This window comes from Oryctolagus cuniculus, chromosome 5, assembly GCF_051225735.1.
Source record: "Oryctolagus cuniculus isolate XC-2025 breed Fujian yellow rabbit chromosome 5, ASM5122573v1, whole genome shotgun sequence".
NCBI classification, from domain to species: domain Eukaryota; kingdom Metazoa; phylum Chordata; class Mammalia; order Lagomorpha; family Leporidae; genus Oryctolagus; species Oryctolagus cuniculus.
In genome coordinates, this window is record NC_142871.1 from 11,123,268 (window position 1) to 11,143,063 (window position 19,796).

At 43.9% G+C, this 19,796-nt stretch overlaps 1 protein-coding gene across 3 annotated transcripts in view; it reads left to right on the forward strand.

Annotated features, from left to right (window-relative positions):
• LOC149126407 (uncharacterized) overlaps positions 1-19,796 on the forward strand; it is a 342,003-nt gene that overhangs the window by 125,721 nt on the left and 196,486 nt on the right. The gene's annotated exons all lie outside the window — the stretch shown is intronic.

The following is a 19,796-nucleotide window of genomic DNA, read 5'->3' on the forward strand; positions in this document are numbered from 1 at the left end:
TACACGGAGCCCTGCCTATAGAATGAATGAATGTTCTACACACGACTTTTTCAAATTTATATTGATAGTGCAAGTAATATAAATTTAAAGTATAACTCAGCTGCTTTAAAAATTATAGTGTATTTTCTCAATCAGTGGCTACTAAAACTATAATTTTCAAGCCAGTGTACTCAGATCTTCAGGGGTCTGAATCTTCGCATCGTTAGTGTGAGGATTCCTAGTCCTTATTACTTCTTCTCTTGAATGCACTTTGTAATCCAGTCAAGACAGGCACCAGGGAATGAGTGTGTTCCACAGCACTTATAAGGAATGGGTGGGGGTCCTTTTTGTTGAACGCCAAACAGATTCAGCAGGAAGGTTTGCAATTCACCAAAATGTTTGCAATTCAGGGGAATGATTCAGTTGGATCCAGTGATGTGCTTGTTGCTGAATGTGTAACAACTGGCTCACTCTCTGAGTACAGTTTTGATACAGATGTTGGCTGATGTTTACATTCATGAGTAACAAGACAGTGAAATGACACAGATGTGTTTCAGAACTTCATTACTTTTACAAGGCCACCAGATGTGAAAATCTTCATTACTGAATTGAATAATAGCTTTGATTATTGGAATATTTCTTTAAAGCTTTTGAGCCATTCAAACAAAACTGTGGCCACAGGTAAGACATACTTTTTTAAAAAAGATTTATTTATTTACTTGAAAGGCAGAGTTACAGAGGTTTATTTATTTATTTGAGAGGTAGAGTTGCAGACAGAGAGCCAGAGAGAGATGTCTTTCACCTGCTGGTTCACTTCCCAAATGACTGCAATGGCTGGAGCTGGGCCAATCTGAAGCCAGGAGCTTCTTCCAGGTCTCCCATATGGGTGCAGGGGCCCAAGCACTTGGGCCATCTTCTACTGCTTTCCCAAGCCATAGCAGAGAGCTGGATTGGAAGAGGAGCAGCCGGGACTAGAATTGGCGCCCATATGGGATGCCAGCACTGCAGGCAGAGGCTTATACTATGCCACAGAACTGGCCCCTAAACTCAATTCTTGAAGTAGATATTTGGCTTAGCAGTTAAGATGCTGCATCCCATGTTGGAGTGCCTGGGTTTGATTTCCAGCTCCTACTTCAGCCTCGTACCAATTCAGAACTAGGGAGGAAGTAGTGATGGCTCAAGTAATCAAGTCCCTGCCACCCATGTTGGAGGCCTGTGTTGAGGTCCTGGCTCCTAGCTTTGGCCTGGCCCCAGCTGTTGCAGGCATTTGGGGAGTGAACCAGTGAATGGGAGCTTGCTCCTTCCTCTCTGTTTTTGTGCATCTCAAATAAAAGACACCAACCCCCTGAAACTCAATTCGGACAAAGACTGCTTCCCTGCCCCTCACCCCCCACCAACTTCTAGTGCCTATTGCAAGTCCAGGCTATCACTTGTCCTTCTAATTGGTTGTAAGTCAGAGATCCCACAACCACCCTCTTTGCCAAGGTGTGATCATTTGCTAGAGTGGCTCACAGAAGCTTCTAGATTGCTGCTTGCTTGTAAAAGGGACACAATGGAGGAACAGCCAGGTGGAAGAGTTGCACTGGGCAAGGCAGGTGTGAGGGGACACTGAGCTTCATGCTCCCTCCAAGCTCACCATAGTCCAGACACACCCACATGGTCACCCAGCCTGGAAGCCCCTGGAGCCCCATCCTTTGGGTTTGTCCAGGCCGTGCTGCGTTACGTTGTGTAGATGTAATTGCTGATGCCCACTGCCTTCTTGCAGGCCAGGATGGTGCTGGGAGCTCCGGCCTCTGGTCAGCATTCCTGTGGCAGGCAGCCCCCTTCTGCAGCTGTTCAGGGGCTTCTGAAAGCCCCTTATAAACATAGACTCAGAAGTGGTTGAAGGAGGCTTGCTGTGAACTCCTTTCACTTAGGCAGTCCTGAGTTTTAGGAGCTCTGGGCCTGCAACAGGGTGAAGTGCTAGTGGATGCTCTGGTTGTAAACCATGAGCTCACACCCTCCTGATAGCATCTCCATGATTCAGGAGTACTAAGAAAGGCGACTCCCAGAGCACAGGTGAGAGTCAAGTGTGGTCAGATACTGCGGAAGCAATGCTTGCTTTTGTATTGAATCATTCATTTATTTGTAAACTTAGATAACTTAAGGTTAACTATTGGCTGTGTTTGACAACTGGCTCACAAAATTCTTGAAGGTTTAATAATAGGCTCTTGTGAGGGGTGTGGCTGGCTCCCCCAGGCCACTGGTTGCCCTCCTCTGTCACAGCCTCATAAAAAAGTTCCAGATGTACAAGGCACCAGGGAACAGAAGGAACAGTGCCTGGGAGACCTCTGGCCCCAGGCTGATGCTTTATGGTGACACAGGTGCAGAGCGCTCACCCAGCTCCCCAGGTGCCAGCTCTTAGCTCCTCTCTGCCCAGGATGCATGCACGCATCTCACACACTCCATTTCCCTCTTCCCTGGGACTTCCCCTGGTGCCCTCCGCCCACCCCGCCACCTGGGGAAACCCTGGTTCTTATGCAGCACTTGCAGACAGACGCTGGCGAATTCATCTTGCAGTGACCTGGCTGACTTCCGGGTCCCTCCCCCCACCTGCCCATACACCACAAGGAAAAGGAAAGGAAAGGAAAGAGGAAGAAGACAATGACACTGCTTAGTCTTTTGAGATTCCTCCTGCAGCGAGGCAGAAATAGGAGCTACTCATTGGGAGAATTATCAGCTACCCGTTTCTCTTCTTAAGAGCAGTGCTTTTGAACCAAGCTCTCCATAAACGTTAGCTGTCATTGTTAATAAATAGAGGAAACTGATGTCTAGCTTTTACAATGAATTTCACACTGGAGTTAGGAGAAAAATTAGGTCAGGATAAAGAAAACATTGACTCCTGCCAAGGATTTAATTTAGATGTCTAAAAATGCTTAACAAAACTGGGAAACCTACACCCGAGTAAGTATCAGAGATGATGATGACACTAGAGTATAAGGCGTTTAAGAAAATCAGAAATCCAGGACGGCAGGGCCAGCTTTTTAAGTTGCTGCTCCTTGAGTTCAGGGCGTGTGACACAACTGGGCTTCTGCTGAACTCAGAACCAGGCTTTCCTTCCCATGCTTTGTATCTCCGTGTGCATCAGTGCCCAGGCCCCAGGAAGGCACGCTTTTCTCTCTCTTTCTGAGGTGCACTCGTTGATAATCACCATTGCCCTATTCAAGATGTACAGCAAAGACAGCAATCCCCCTGATTCTCAACACACTCGTCCCCAAGGCAGTCCACAGCCTGGGAAAGTCACATATGATGCACAGAGCACCAAACCCAATCTGTGTGCCTGCCTTAGCGTCCCATACTGCAGCCAACAGTGGGCCCTTTCCACCCGAATTCCATGCTGGCCTGCTAACCTCAGTCGACTTTTGTCTTCCCTTCCTCCTGCTCCTCCCCCAACCCCCACCCTGTCACCACAATAAAATATAGACTTTATTCTTGGAGCAGTTTCTGGTTTACAGAAAAATGGAGCAGAAGATAGAGTTTCCACACACCTCACTCCCCCCCAAATTTACCTTATTATTAACATTTTTGTGTTAGCACTCAACATTTGTAAGAATTGCTGGAACAATATTGGTATGTTTTTATTAATTAAAGCCCACAATTTATTTGGGACATCTCCCTTTGTGCTGTACTCCTCTCTGAGTTTTGAAAAATGTAAAATGTCACATATCCATCATGTAATGTCCTATGGAATAGTTTCACTTGTATTCCTTCTTTCCTCCCCTCCTCTGAATCCTTGGCCCAAGCTTATCTTTTTTATTGTTTCTATAAGTTTGCCTCCTTCCCTCTTTAATTCTATTTTTTTTTGTTATTGTTCCTAGATTACTTGCTCCTCAGATAAGCCAATAGTGTTTGCTTTACCTCTAGTCCAAAATTCAGTGCTCCAAGGATTGGTTTCACTCCTGCAAATTTTGTATATAAGCCAAAGAGTTCTACGTAAAGGAAAAGACTTAAATCCTTTCTAATCTAATGTGATTTCTTCTGTGTGTCAGGAAACTTTTCCTGGAGTATTTATCCAAAATTTCAGTGAGATGTACTAAAGCATGTCAGAATTGGGACGCAGATGTGAAGTGAGCAGGTTTTGCAAGCCTGCTTTCTCCTTTATTTCGAGCCAAATGTTTCTAGTGCCTAAATGTGTCTGGCTTCCCATAGATGGGGGGACATTCCTAGGTTGTTATTTGCTCTTCTGTAGCTTTGGTAAGTGGGAAGCATCATGGGCAGCTCCAAGAGCGGATGGCTTCTTCTATGCTGAGAGTGAGCTGTTACAGAACAGCCAGTCTGTAAGTGTGATTAAGTCATATGTAAACAGCAGTAATCCTGTTTTCTTGGGCAGTGAGGTCTGGTCCAATTTGGGAGTCCACTGGGAGTCCCTTAGGTAAACATACCATCCTGAGGCTTGCCACACAGACAGGAATGTTATATGAAGTCGTGTGCCATACTTAATTTTAATATTAGTCTATGGGATTAGCAGAGATGAAATTTACCTTGGAACAGGGAACTGCCAAAGGTCAGTTGAGAGGGGTAAAATCTCTTGGACTTCCAGGTTGTGCACATGAGAGAATTCCCTTCTTTCTGTCTCCCTTCCCTTCCTGTTGTCAGAAACCCTCAGTCCTCTCTCTCTCAGGCTCTCATGGGGATGATGGTTGTACCTCAAGAGTAGCCTGGGAATTGGGCTTTTTTTTTTTTTTTTAGAAACAGCTTGTGTGTGGTATTCCATGTACTTCATCAACTGCATCATTTGGGGGTATGTTCTGATTTTCATATACTTGTCTTTACTTGATGGGAACTTACTTTAAAAATGTTTATTGATTCATTTTTATTTATTTGAAAGACAGTAATATAGACACACACACGCACATATATATATATTATATATATATATATATATATATATATAGAGAGAGAGAGAGAGAGAGAGAGAGAGAGAGGTCTTCCATCTGCTGGTTCACTCCCCAGTTGGCCGCAATGGCTAGAGCTACGCCAATCCTAAGCCAGGATCCAGGAGCTTCTTCTGGTCTCCCAAGGCCTTGGGCCATCTTCCACTGCTTTCCCAGGCCACAGCAGAGAACTGGATAGGAAGTAGAGCAACTGGGTCTCAAACTGGCGCCCATGTGGGATGCCAGTGCTTCAGGCCAGGGTGTTAACCCGCTGTGCTACAGCGCCGGAACCCAATACATTTAATAACTAGCTGGGTGGTTGGTGTTCCTTGCCCCACTAATGAGCCCCAGCTCCTTTTGATGTACTTACTGATCATAGCTTTGATTGCCCTCCCATCCTACAAAGCACCAAGCTAATAGTGAATCTGTTAGATAAACATCTCATGTGCTTCTCCTGGTGGGGCAGGCTCTGAGAAGTTTCTGGAATGTAATGGCAAGCCAAAACTGTCCTTTTATAAACATGGAAGCAAATCCACAGAGGTTCATGGGGAATTCCTTTAAAATCTTTTAAATTTATTATTTATTCTAATTTTATGTGAAAGGCAGAGGGATAAAGATCTTCCACCCAATGGTTCATACCTTAAATGCCCACAACAGCCAGAGCTAGGCCAAGCAAAGCTGTGAGCTGGGAACTCCATTTGGGTCTCCCACGTGGGCGGCAGGGACACAAGCACTGAGGTGTCACTTGCAGCCTCGAGGGTGTGCGCTGGCAGGAAGTTGGATTGAAAGTAGAGTAGCTGGGACTGGAATCCAGGCACTTTGATAAGGGATGTGGTTGTGCCAATGCCAGCCCTTGCAGATGGGGTCCTGATGGTTCTGGACTGTGTCCTCTCCTGCCTCAGCAGGATGAGGAGTTTTTGCTTTTGGTTGTCATGTAATGCCTCACATTCTGCAACACTTGCACTGCTTTCGTCTCTGGGCAAGATACCTGGGAAAGGTTGGTGTGAAAAGTGCTATCCTGGCAGGTGTTTGAGCTCATTAGATCACACTGACAGTGTGCAATTCCCATTCCATACCTAGAAATGCAAGACAGCTGATTTTACTCTTTATAAAACAAAACAAAACAACATTGCCATGACAAATCTAATTTTAGGCTGAGGATAATATGTTGATTCTCCCCCACATAGCACTCAAAAGTTTCTCATTCTATTTATACTCCAACTCTAAGAATATTTGCAGCCTTTGTGGGTTTGGGAACTTTATGTACAGTGGGATCTCTCTACTGTATGTCTCTATAAGGGCACTTCCAAAAGTTAGAGAACAAATGGAGTTAGAAGTTAATTTTGGTGCAAAAAATCTGAAAGTCATGCATCATTTTTTCATAATACACATTTTCATGGACTTTTTGAAGGTTCCTCATGTGTGTGGGTTTTAAACTTTTTTGCACTAAAATGAAATTATTGTTTAAAGCCATTTTTTTACACAATCTTTTTGAAATTCCCCTGGAATGTCCTAGATAGTGCTGTCATAGGAATGCATGATTGAACTTACAGATGGTTGAGTGCTGGCTATGTGTCTGGCCCAGGCTGTGCATGAACCTGCTGTTCTGTTTATTTCAATATTACTTAATATTAACAATGGTCAAGTGTTAGTGTGAACAGTGGTTAACCATGGAGAACTGCCTAGAGGGAGCAGGGGACAGAGGCTGGGGCAGCAAAATAGAATATTAGCCGGGTCTCTGCTTTTTTCACTTCTGTTCCTTCTGCTGTGGACACGTGACCTTCACCTGAAAGTGGACTGTGTCCCCAGCTGTGGGAGCCACGCCACTCTGGACTACATGTGTTGTCCCCAAAATCTCCAAGTTGAAATCCTAACCCCATGGGGGCTTTGGCAAGTGATGAGCTCATGAAAATGAAAACCTTGTGATTGGGTTAGTGCTCTTATAAGAGACACCGGACTATTTGTTTCCTCTTTCTGCCATGGCAAGGTACCATGAGAAGATGCTCCTTACAAGCCAGGAGGGACCAGAACCAACCATGCTGGCACCCTGCCTTGGACTTCCAGCCTTTAGAACTGTTTGTTTTCGAGCCACCACATCTAGGGTGGCTCCCAGCAGCCTGAGTAGACTAAGGTTCAGGCTGAGAGGCTGCTGGGAATTCAGTGTGGATGTTTAGATAGCTCACTGTAGGATCAGGGTGAATCTCCTACTTGCCATTCTCCAATCCTCTACTGTAGGTCTAGTAGCCAGGCCTTGGCCCTAGTCCTGGAACCATGCCCTGGTGCAAGGGAGCTGGCCCTCACCTTGATCCATGTGCCTGCATATTTTTTTTTTTTTTTTTTGGACAGGCAGAGTTAGTGAGAGAGAGAGAGAGAGGGAGAGAAAGGTCTTCCTTTTTTCCGTTGGTTCACCCCTCAAATGGCTGCTATGGCTGGTGCGCTGTGCCGATCCGAAGCCAGGAGCCAGGTGCTTCTCCTGGTCTCCCATGCGGGTGCAGGGCCCAAGCACTTGGGCCATACTCCACTGCCTTCCCTGGCCACAGCAGAGAGCTGGCCTGGAAGAGGATCAACCGGGACAGAATCCTGGGCCCCAACCAGGACTGGAACCTGGGGTGCCGGTGCTGCAGGTGGAGGATTAGCCTAGTGAGCTGTGGCACCAGCCATGCCTGCATATCTTGCTGCCAGCTCTCCTCTCCCTGGGCTGGTCTCCACCTTGACTCTGCCATCTGCCTTCTGCCTTCTCTCAGAGCCTTCAAGGCAATAGTGTGTGTGGTTGTCACAAATTGTATTTTGTTAAACCTCAGTTCAAGTGCCAGGTTCAGTTGTGATTCTTTGTGTGATTTCCTTCAGTAGATGTTAGCTGCCTGATGGATGTTCATGGGCCATCTATCTGTCCATCCATATATCCATCCATCCATCCATCCATATGTCCATCCATCCATCCATCCATATGTCCATCCATCTATCCATCCATATGTCCATCCATCCATCCATCCATATGTCCATCCATCCATTATCCATATATCTATCCATATGTCCATCCATCCATCCATTATCCATATATCCATCCATCCATATGTCCATCCATCCATCCATATGTCCATCCATATGTCCATCCATCTATCCATATGTCCATCCATCCATCCATATGTCCATCCATCCATCCATATGTCCATCCATCCATCCATCCATCTATTATCCATATATCTATCCATGTGTCCATCCATCCATCCATCCATTATCCATATATCCATCCATCCATATGTCCATCCATCTGTCTTACATCCAGTATTTATCAAGCACCTATTGTGCAGGAGGTACTGTGCTTGATACTAGAGATTGAACAAGGATTTACTTTCTGCTTTGTAGTGTCAGCCTGTAGCACAAGGCCTCCATCAAGTGGTTAATCAACAGATGTTGGTTGAGTCAGTGAATGAGCTGATGAGCTGTCACAGCTTCCTCCTTCCACGGAATTCCTCTGGTTCTTGACAGCAGAATCTACCTCTTGGAACTGGTTCTCACTGCTGAGATAGCTAGGCTCCAGTTTAGGTCCCTCGTGATCTGATGTGCCCTGAACCAACAGAGTTCCAGAAGTATTCTGATCCAAATTTTGACTACAGCTCAGCCAGTAGATGGGAGGTGTGTAACGTCCTACAAGATAATTTTTCACTGGGCTAAGCAATAGGGTCAGAACACAGTCTCTTTCCTTCTCCTCTAGGCTGTTGTGCTGGGGAGTCCTTTGAGAACTGGTAGTGGTGATGAGTGTTGAGTGCACAGTAAACACTAGTTAGCTGATTTATTCTTTTTAAAAAACTAAGTATAGACCAGTGATCTCCAAGTGTGGTTCTAGAATCCCTGGAGATCTCCAAGATTTTTCAAGGAGTTCATAAGGTCCAAAACATTATCATAATAATACTGAGATGTTATTTGCCCTTTTCACTTTCATTCTCTCATGAATTTACAGGGGCGTTTTCCAGAGGTTATGTGACATGTAATATTGCCATAAATTAAGTGCAGAAGCAGGTGTGAGAATTTAGCTCTCTTCTGTGTGAGCCAGACATTAAAAGATTTACAAAAAGTTAAAAATAAAATTCTTCTTACTACACTGTTTTTTGGTTTGAAAACAGAGTTACTTTTATTAAAAATGTAGTATTTATGTTAACATTATAGTGGTTTTGTCATTGTTATTTTTAAATGAATTAAACATTGTTCAGCTTTAACAATTTCAAATGATAAATGTGAACAGACTTAACTGTAGAGACAGCCCACATAAGCAAAAGCTTTCTGGGGAGGGGTTCAGTAATTTTTAAGATAGTGAAGGGTCGTATTCCAGAATGTTCGGGGATCCTTGGTGTAGACTAATGGTTAAAAGTTGAGGCTCTGTAATGACAGGGCCTGAGTTTGAATCTTGTTTTACCAATTGCTACTGAATGACTTGGCTAAGTTACTTAACGCTACCTGGGCCTTGGTTTCTTAACTGATAAAATGGGAATAATGATAACACTCATTATCTGACTCAGAATTATTGGAAGCATGAAGTGAGATCATGCATACTTGAGGCTTTGAACACGGCTGGCATGGAGCAAGCCCTGAATAGTACTGTGATAGTGTTTTAAGTGTGACACGCAGAGGCAGGCATAAGGAGCAGCGTTTAGGTTGCTACATGGGACACCTTCATCCCACATCACAGTGGCTGATTTGACTGCAGACTTCTTGGCTTCTGCTCCAACTTCCTGCTAATGCAGACCCTGGGCAGCCAGGGATGATAGCTTAAGTAGTTGGGTCTCTGCTATCCATGTGGAAGATCTGAGTTTAGGTTCAGCTCCCTGCTTCATTCTGGCCCACCCCTGGCTGCTGTGGACATTTGAGGAGTAAACCTTCAGATGGGAGATCTCACTTCTCTGCCTTTCAAATAAAATAACAATAAATAAACAAAAATTACAAATGTAACACACAGTCATAATCCTTTATCCACAGGGGATAAGTACCAAGACCCGCAGTGGGCCCCTGAAACCACAGATAGAATGGGACCCTATGGATTTAATGGCTTTTCCATCTTAACTAAGCACTTGCCTGTGCTTACTATCGCCACAGCTTCTGCAGTTTGAAGTGTGACAGCAAAACTAGCACACATTTCTTTTTCCAACTTCACAATTTCCTGGATGGGTGACTCAGCCAGAGCTATTCTGGAGTATAATACAAGGATACTTCAAAAAGTTCATGGAAAATATATATTATGAAAAATCTATGTGTGGACTTCCAAAAATTTTTTTTGTGCCAAAGCAAACTTACCTTTTAATTCCATTTTCCACAAATATTTCTGAAGTGCCCTTGTGTATTTTCTTTATGGCAGAGTGAAAATCTCCTTACTACACTTCTTCTAAAACTTGCCCAGCAATTTGTGTGTTTTCTTGTTTCAGATGTATTTTTGAATCATTGTTTTCAGGTCTCTCACCCTTCCCATGCCCTGCATCCTATGGACATTTTGGTTTTGATTCTGATAGCAGTATAAACTAATGTCAGAGAAAGTTTTCTCACATGGTAGCATGTCATGCCACTTTGCTCACCAATCCTTTGTTTACATCTATTGGGGACGTTTCACATTTTATTCATATGAATACCATATAATTATTTAGATTATTTTTAGGAGTTTGCTGTGAATGATTTTTCTATTTCCTTTATAAGCCTTATTTTTGCTGCTATATACAAAACTATTGATTATTGTACATTCATAGTAACAGCTCTTGAACACTGTTAGTTTCAGAGTTTGCAGAATTTTTAGATGTCTTTTATTTTTTGCGACTTACTGTAATTTACTGGATCCATTCACATATAATATAAATTGTACAATCTATAGCATATTATGTGTCATACAAAATATAATTATAATATATATTTTGTCTCAAGATTTATTGATTAATTAGAATTTATAGCAGAATGTTAAGTAATAATGATAACAGTTTATAGCAGAATGTTGAGTTATAAGGATAGCAGGCATTTTTACCTGTTTTCTTCTACAGTTTGCAATTAAATGCTAACTGGTAGTATAGGATGGATAGTCTTTATTATTTTGATATTGAATCAGTCCTTACCACTTGCTCTTTTTTTCCCCTCCCTCTCTTCCTCCCTCTCTCCCTTCCTCCTTCCCTCCCTTCTTCCCTCCTTCCCTCCCTACCTTCCTCCCGCCCTCCCTCCCTCCCTCCCTTCCTCCCTCTCTTCTTCCCTTCCTTCCTTCTTTCTTTTCCTCCATCCCTTCCTTTCTTATGGGAAATGGACAGCATATAACCCAATGACTTTTGGAAATTGACAGAATTAATGTGATTTTTCTTAGTGACCTATTGATGTATTATAGTCATTGATGCTCTAGAATTAAACTAACCATTCCCAAGATAAAACCCACCTGGGCAGAGTTTTATTTCTTCTGAAGTTTATAGGATTCCTTCACCTTCCAATGATAAAAGATAAGGTAATTTAATCAACATTTATAGGTATTTATAGTAAACTGACCAACTGCCTTAGATTTCCAATGAGGGGAGAGTATTATGGCTTACTAGGTTGAGTCATAACTTGGGATGCTCGAATTCCATGTTGGAGTGCTGGGGTTTCAGTCCCACGTGTACTTCTGATTGAACTTCCTGCCAGTGCACACCTTTGGGTCCCCACCACCCGTGTGGGGAGTCTGGATTGAATTCCTGGCTCTTGGTTGGCTTCAGGTTGGCCCCAGTTTGGCCCAACCCTGCTGCTGTGGCATTGGGGTGTGTGAACCAGGAGATGGAAGATCTCTCTCTCTCTTTCTCTCTGCTGTTGCTCTGCCTTTCAAATATATAAAGTGAACTTTAAAAACACAATATTTTTTAATTCATTCATTTATTTGAAAGGAGGATTTACAGATAGGCAGAGGCAAAGGCAGAGAGAGGTCTTCCATCCACTGGTTCACTCTCCACACGACTGCAATGGCTGGAGTGTGCTGATCCGAAACTAGGAGCCAGGAGCTTCTTCCAGGTCTTCCACATGGGTGCAGGGCCCAAGCACTTAGGTCTTCTACTGCTTTCTCAGGCCATAACAGAGAGCTGGATTGGAAGTGGAGCAGCTGGGTCTCGTACTGGCACCCATATGGGTTGCTAGCACTGCAGGTGGGGGCTTTACCTGCTGCACCACAGCCCTGGCCCCATTAATTGTTTTTTTTTTTTAACTTTTATTTAGTAAATATAATTTTCCAAAGTACAGTTTATGGATTACAATGGCTTTTTCTCCCCCATAACTTCCCTCCCACCCGCACCCCTCCCATCTCCCGCTCCCTCTCCCATTCCCATTCCATTCACATCAAGATCATTTTCAATTATCTTTATATACAGAAGATCAATTTAGTATATATTAAGTAAAGATTTCATCAGTTGGCACCCACACAGAACATAAAGTGTAAAATACTGTTTCAGTACTAGTTATAGCATTAATTCACATTGGACAACACATTAAGGACAGAGCTCCTACACGAGGAGTAAGTACACAGTGACTCCTGTTGTTGACTTAACAATTTGACACTCTTGTTTATGGCATCAGAAATCTCCCTAGGCTTGAGTCATGAGTTGCCAAGGCTATGGAAGTCTCTTGAGTTTGCTGACTTCAATCTTATTTAGACAAGGTCATAGTCAAAGTGGAAGTTCTCTCCTCCCTTCAGAGAAAGGTACCTCCTTCTTTGATGGCCCGTTCTTTCTACTGGGATCTCACTCGCAGAGATCTTTCATTTTTTTTTTTTTTTTTTTTGGCCAGAGTGTCTTGGCTTTCCATGCCTGAAATACTCTCATGGGCTCTTCAGCCAGATCTGAGTGCCTTAAGGGCTGATTCTGAGGCCAGAGTGCTGTTTAGGACATCTGCCAATCTTTGTGTCTGCTGTGTATCCCGCTTCCCATGTTGGATCGATCTCTCCCTTTTTGATTCTATCAGTTAGTATTAGCAGACACTAGTCTTGTTTATGTGATCCCTTTGACTCTTCGACCTATCAGTATGATCAATTGTGAACTGAAATTGATCACTTGGACTAGTGAGATGGCATTGGTACATGCAATCTTGATGGGATTGTATTGGAATCCCCTGGCACATTTCTAACTCCACCATTTGGGGCAAGTCCAATTGAGCATGTCCCAAACTGTACATCTCCTCCCTCTCTTATCCCCACTCTTATATTTAACAGGGATCACTTTTCAGTTAAATTTCAACACCTAAGAATAAATGTGTGTTAATTACAGAGTTCAACCAATAGTATTAACTAGAACAAAAAAATATTAAAAGGGATAAAGTATTAAATTGTACATCAACAGTCAGGACAAGGGCTGATCAAGTCACTGTTTCTCATAGTGTCCCTTTCACTTCAACAGGTTTCCTTTTTTGTGGTTGGTTAGTTGTCACCGATCAATTGTTTTTAAACTTTCTGAATTCGTTGGCAAAATTTATTTCAGAAATTACTTTTGAAGTTTGAATATACAGTGTAGCAGTGCAATATTTTTCTGTGCAAATATATACCTTATAAGCCTCATTTCTGATCAATGAAGGCAGCTCCTCCTCTTCTTTTTAATATGACTTGGACCTCATGTGATAGCAATATTTATCTTTTATTGAGATTTAGTTGTATTTAAAGTTTTTATTTTATATGAGAGGAAGAGGTTGATAGGAGAAGGAGACTGAAAGATACAAAGAGAGATCCCATCTGCTGGTTCACACACCAAAAACCTGTAACAACCGGAGCTGGGCCAGGCCAAAACTGGGAGCCAGAAACTCAATTGAGGTCTCCCATATGGAGGCAGGAACCCAACAATTTGAGCCACTGCCTACTGCTTCCTAGGGTGCACATTAACAGGAGTCTGGAATAGAGCCAGGACTTGAAGCAAAGCATTCTACAATGGGAGGCGAGTGGCCTGGGCTGTGTCTTAATCATTTGGCCAAACACCTGCTCTGATAGCAATATATTGTGTATGCAGGATATTCTGAAGTTTATAATCCTAACCCAGTTAGGGAAAATGGTTATACTATAAAATGTATAAAATATATTAAATAGTCCTTTAGGATTTCATTCCTTTATTATTTACATTTCTCTAAAGAAAATTGATATAGGATAGTCTAGCACCAGCTATGAAAAATATAATGATTATATGCCAATGTTTAACTTATAAAACTTTAGTTATTAAATATGAATATATTTTATTGTACCGGTATTCTTAAACATTATTTTAGCAATACTGAACATGGTATTTATGTCTCCAAAATGAGGAAGGATTAGAGAATATTACCTGCCAAGAATTTGTTCATCCCATCTTATTCTTAGAAATCGCTTTACTTACTCTAGCTACCAGTTGCATGGAACCAAATGATTGGCTTTCCAAGTGAGCCAGTTTGGGTGGTGTTTGATTGGTTTCTAGGCAGCTGTTAGGAATATCAATGTGTTCTCCAAGTCTTGCTGCTGCCATGGGAGTATGGGCGCGGAAGTACTGCTTCTTGTTTCCTGTACCGCCTGGACGTCCTGTCACAACTCCCACCGACAGTAGCGTGTCTCTTGCCTGTGTCCTTCTGTCTGTGTGTGGGGAGAGGGGGAAGCTGCTCCTCGGGTCCCCTCATCTTAGCCGGGTTGTGGGGCACTGCTCACCTGCCAGGTGTAGGGGGAGGTTCCTCAAAGTGACCTCCCAGACTTGGCGTGGTTCTTAGTCTGGGGTTTTGATTATGGCTCTGTGGACAGGTCCAAAACTGGAGTCCATTCACTTTATCCTGCTTCCAGGGGAAACTGGAATGCAGTCCTGTCTCTGGTTCAACTGTTGATGCAGCTGGTGTGGCTGGGAATGACTTCCTGTCGGTGTGAGCCTACACTCTGTTGGGTGTAACATTGGCAGTTAGATGCTGGGCACCCACTGTGGGTCAGACACTGTGCTTGAGCCCTAGGCTAAAATAAATAAATAAATAGATAAATAAATAAATAAATAAATCCAGGTGACATTGTTTATTTTAAAAAAGATTTCATTATTGTAAAAATATTCCATAAGGATACTATACATTTTTGGATTAACCTGCCTACAAAAATTGTATAGTTATGTGGCACACTGTGATATTTCAACACATGTATACAGCGTGTACTGATAAAGTCACAGTAATGAATATTTCAACTCCATATCATTTCTTTGTATTTGGAGCCTTCAGTTTCTTCATAAAATATATAATCAATTCTTATAACCCACAGAAGGCAACACAGTTTCAAAGGCACCTGAAACATTCTCCAGGTCCACTTGTGTGCACAAAGAACACTTGTTGGTATCTTCCGCAATCTTTATTTTTAGAGTTCTTTTTTGAAAAGACATACTTGTCCATGTCTGTGGGGTTTTATATGATAACTTGATACATGTATAAGATGTGCAGTGATTGAATCAAGGTAATTAGCATTTCCAGCTCTCAAACATTTCTCATCTGTGCTAGGAAGCTTTAAAGTCTTTTAATTATTTTGTAGTATGTACTGAGTTGTTGTAGACTATGGTTACCATACTATGCTATGGAACACCTTAAGCAATTCTTTCTCTGTAATTGTGTTTTGGTAGCCGTTAGCAGGCTTCTGTCTCTCCTCCTCTTTGCCATCCCCAGCCTCTAATGACCATTATTCTACTCTATACTTCACTGAGAACAATTTTTTTAAGCTCTCACATACGAGAGAATGAGCATGCACTGTTTGTTTTTCTGCACCTGGCTTATTTCATTACTGTGATCCCCTCCAGGTCCATCTATGGATTTCATACCTTTTTGTGGCTGAGCAATATTCCATCATGTAAATATGTCATATTTACCACATTTTTCCATTTATCCATTGATGGATACCTCATTTGATTCTCTATCTTGGCTGTTGTAAATAGTGCTGCAATAAACGCGAGAGCGCAGTCTCTTCCACAGACTGATTTCATTTCTGCACAGCCTTAAGGAAGGGAAAGCTGTTTCTCTGTTGGGTCCAGAGTATGGCTGGGGTCCTTGCCCTCCTGCAGCTGTGATGAATGCGGGCAAGATGTCTGTCTGACCATGGGTGTAGGAGGATGGTAAAGGACATAATCTATGTTACGCATTCACTTCCATGGGTTAAACAGCAAGGAAAAACATTCCTAGTCAGCTTAGTACTGTGGCTTAGCAAAATAGCCTGCTCAGTTCAGAAATTAATATTGCAGAAAATATCAAAGTGCGTGATTATTTATACTAATTGTTCAAAGTGATTAACCTTAAAAGATTGTTTTCCTTACAGCAAAACTAAGACAATCAACACCGGAAACAGAGCCTACAGACTTTAAAATATCACATAGGGAGGCCTCTATTTTTAGATTGTTAATGAATATATTTGGTTTTGAATATTCCACTGGACACAGTTCATTAATCTATAGTACAGCAATGTCAAGGAGCAGAGAGATGGGGTGGATACCACTGTAATTCAGCATCTTGTTGAGTTGTTTTAAAGACTGTCTACCAGCAGTCTGCCTGGTGTTGCTCCCAGGTACTGAGTAAATAAAACCTGGTGCTCCAGGGATGCCTAATGGTTAACACAGGTCGTTTCACCACTCTCAGGACGGTTTGCATGGACTTTGGGCAGAAGCTGACTGTTCCAATCTAGGTAGGATTCAAAATCTCCTTTCCTTGTGATGGAGCTGGGAATTGCTGCTGATGGCAGTGGGGGAAAAGTGACAGTGGAGCTGATTCGGGATGGAGGGCAAGCGCAGGTGCAACATAGGACCAACAGGTGGATCTATCCTGGAGGAGGCTGGAGCACCAGAGCATTTGTAAGGCCATACTGCAAACAGGACTGGTGAGGGTGCAGCATACCTAGGAATGCACTCACTCTCAGGTCCTGGTGCCACAGCAAAGGGTGGCTCAGGAGACCAAAGACAAGGTCCTTCTCTAGTGTAACGACTGGGTCACAGGTCACACCCCTTCAGGGTCAGGCAGAGGTGGGTGCACTATGGCACGGGCTGTCTCCTCTCTCTCAGCTCTTCTTCTTCTCCTTCTCCTTCTCCTTCTCCTTATTCTTCATTAAAAGGCAAAGTTACAGCGAAGGAGGGAGAGATCTTCTATCTGTTGGTTCATTCCCCAAATGACTGCAATGGCTGGTGCTGGACCAGGCCTAAGCTGGGAGCCAGGAGCTTCATCTGGGTCTCCCACGTAAGTGGCAGGGGTCTGAGAACTTGGACCATCCTATGCTTCTTTCCCAGGTGCGTTAGCAGGGAGCTAGATTGGAAGTGGAGCAGCTGGGACTTCAACCAGCACCCATATGGGATACGGCTTTAACAGCCACTCCCACAGAGCCGGCCCCTCTGTCAGTTCTTAGAATTGTCAGTGGGATGCCACATGCCCCCTACCACTACCCTCGCCAGTGGGAGTTCTTCAGGAAAGGCCTCCAAGAGCATGAAGCTTGAGGTGGGGGGAGCCCTTCTGGCTTTTGTTTGGGCCAGGGGAGCAATGAGAGTGACACCACCAAGTGACCACTGTGGCTGGGACACTAGGTCCCAAACATGGCTGGGGGTGAGTAACAGAGGCGGAGCAATGCTATGGGGGCTGTTCCGAGGGGACATGGAGGAGAAATGGCTGAATCCAGGGTGACGGGGCGGGTCGGGGAAGGTTGAGGATGTGATTAAATTGTGATTTCGGACTTGGGAAAGAGATGTCAAAATGCGCTGGTGACAATTGCTTGGATGGGTAAAGACTGAACACCCTTTCAAGGTGGAAGAGTCTCTGGACCAGCACTTTGGATGTTAATACACAACTGAAAAATACCGTTTACATTTACACACACATAGAGGGATAGAGAGACACCTTTGAGTTACATCTGCGTAGGCATGATCATGCCAGCTACATGTTTTAAAATATACTTTATTGGTTACAAATAGCAAGAGTTTGAGAAGACATTTGGTCTGGGTTCAGGATTTTCTCATTAAAATGAAGTTTGGCAGTTTAAAGGCCCACGAAGCTACCATGTTTGCGGTAGAGTTGATTAAGTTCTTCTCCTTTTATTTCAGTTCTTTGAGAGTGAGAAGTCTGTGTACTAGTTGTATTTTTACCCAGAGAACCCATATGCCTCTGGGGGGTGTGAGGAATTTTTTTTTCTATGTTGAGTTTAAAAGTAAATTGCCAGCTGGGGTGGTGGCCAAGGCCCTGGGTGCCTTCTCTGGGGTTGGGAGGGAAGCAGTAAGGCTAGGTTTGGGTTTCCTTTGAAGGTAATCCCTCCTCCAAAGGCTTGAGCAGAGCTTAGCCTTGCCTTTCCTTTGCCTGGGATGTGAAATCTGAGGACACCAGGTCTCAGACAGCCAGGTACGGGCCCCTCCCCAGGGGCTGCGAGCCAGCTGGGCACCCCGGCAGGGTACGGTGGGCCAGGCCCCTGTCAGCCCGACCCACCCTGCTCCTCAGCCTGGTGCTGAGTGCAGAACAAAGGACTCATTTGCTCTCCTGCATCCCCCCCTTGCCCGGCCTAGATGGAAAGGAAGCCAAGGTGGGGCTGAGAGGTTTCGTGCACTCTCTCTTACCTCTCTCTCTCTCATTCCCCCAGAGCAGGCAGGGGACCCTCTTTGAATGAGCTCAGTTTCCTGGTTCAAAGGGACCATCTCCAGATGGCATTTAGAAAAGTCGGCCTCATTCTCTCTTCTCATGACCATGACGGATTTGGGGAACAGGACTCTTTCCAAGATAGATTAGGATGGAAATCTTTGAACCAATTTTGAAAGTGCTGCAGGGATAAACATTCTCAGATATGTTGCACTTGAGGTGATGTCTGTGGATGCTTGAGAAGGAGTAAAACCAAGCAAAACATAATTGTGGCTGCCTCCTCAGTCGTATGGGAATGAGCCCGCTGTGTGTGTGAGGTCAGAGCGCATGGTGACACGAGACACAGGAGGGAGATGGGCGGTGAGTATTTGTAGGTCGGGTCCTGATCTGATTTAATCCTCTCAACACATTATGGAGTGGGGCCTTTTATTTTTTAATTAATTTTGTTCCCAGCTTTATTGAGGTATAGTTGGTATCCAAAAAAATGGCACAGGAAGAGTACCGTTTGGTGAGTTTGGATGTATGTATGCATTGTTTTCCCCCATAACAATCCTCACATTGTTATCCCCCCATAACACAGATTATAAACACATCTGTCACCTCCCAGAGTTTCCTCGTGTCCCTCCTTTTTGATTGTGGCATCAACATAAGCAACTTATCCTCTGAATTTTTAAGAACACAACACGTACCTCATTGTTAACTGCCGACACTCTAATGTACAGCAGGTCTCTAGAGCTTACTCATCTTTTGTAATTGTAGCTTTGCATTCATTAAATAACTGAACAGCCCACGGAACGGGACTTTTCAGACTTTATTTTACACTGATCCTCAGAGAGGGTCAGCCATTTGTCCACATCCCTGCTCCAAAGTGCTGAAACTGGGATTTGAACCGGTTCTGTGTCCTTTGCCTTCTGATTGCTAGCAGTAATGCCACAGACCTGGAAGACGTCCTCTGCAAGCACCCTGCCTTCGTTTCTCTGTTGGATTTGGGGTGCTTGACTGGGGCTTCTCAAGTTCAGATGCTTCCCCTGGGAGAACTAAGTTCCTTCTCCCCAAACCCCTGGAAACAAACAGAAGAATCAGAATAACAACTGAGCCAACACTGCGCGGTCTCCCGGGCCGCCTCCCCAGAGAGCACCGTCTGTGGTTTTGGTGCCAGAGAACATGCACTCGAATCTCGTCTCTGCCATTTACTAGCGCTGTGACCTTGGGCTGGCCGCGCCATCTCTCTAAATCCAGGCCCCTTGTCTGTGAAGTGGAGCCTGTAACAGTTTGCAACTCAGAGGTTGTTTGTCAAAGGTGGAGGTTACAGCAGACAATGCAGCTCAACCTGGAACACCGTGCCTAGCACAGGAACCTGCT